General features: G+C 76.4%; 1 protein-coding gene across 1 annotated transcript in view; it reads left to right on the forward strand.

Annotated features, from left to right (window-relative positions):
- The first annotated feature begins 232 nt into the window (after nt 1-232).
- Nucleotides 233-610, forward strand: part of Shoc2 (SHOC2, leucine rich repeat scaffold protein) — a 72,746-nt gene continuing 72,368 nt past the window's right edge. The window contains exon 1 of the mRNA XM_026781491.1: nt 233-521. The gene's annotated coding sequence lies outside the window, so the exon portion shown is untranslated. The remainder of the gene's footprint in view (nt 522-610) is intronic.

Below are 610 nucleotides of genomic sequence, written 5' to 3' on the forward strand. Positions count from 1 at the left end.
GGGGCTATTGGAGCCGGAGTGTGTGGAGGGGCGGGGGGGGGGGGGGGGGGGCGGGGGGCGGTGGCAGGGGAGCGTCGCTCTGGGAGCGGAGGACGAGGAGGAGGAGGTGGAGGAGTAGGAGGAGGAGGAGGAAGAAGGAGGTGAGCGGGGCTGGCGGAGTCCGGGTCCCGACGACAACCTGCGGCGGGCGAGGCGGAGGGGGCGCCTTGGGGTCAGCCCTGCTGCCTTCCTGCTCGCCGGGCGGTCCGGCTGGCTGTCGGTAGTGGGAGGCCCCACACGTCCTGACAGGCGCGAGCCTCGGGGCCGGGCGAGGCCTGAGGGTCGGGGCCCTGGGAGGCGCCGCGGTCGCTTTCCGGGGTGCCACGACCAGGAGCCCCTGGTCCTCGGAGCGGTTGCCTGCACGGGACCAGCGGGCGGGGCGCCGAGAGCAGCCGGCCGCCCCTGACAGCACTGGGCCGGGCCTACTGCGGAGACGGCGGCTGGGACAGCTCCGGGGCTCAGGCGCGGGCCCGGGGCAGATGGTCAGTCGCTCTCGCTCGGGCTGCTCTCGGCTCTGTGCGCCACCCGGTCGGGGCTGCGGGCCACCGGGGGTCGTGGGGACGGTTGGCGC

This window comes from Microtus ochrogaster, chromosome 8, assembly GCF_000317375.1.
Source record: "Microtus ochrogaster isolate Prairie Vole_2 chromosome 8, MicOch1.0, whole genome shotgun sequence".
Lineage (NCBI taxonomy): Eukaryota > Metazoa > Chordata > Mammalia > Rodentia > Cricetidae > Microtus > Microtus ochrogaster.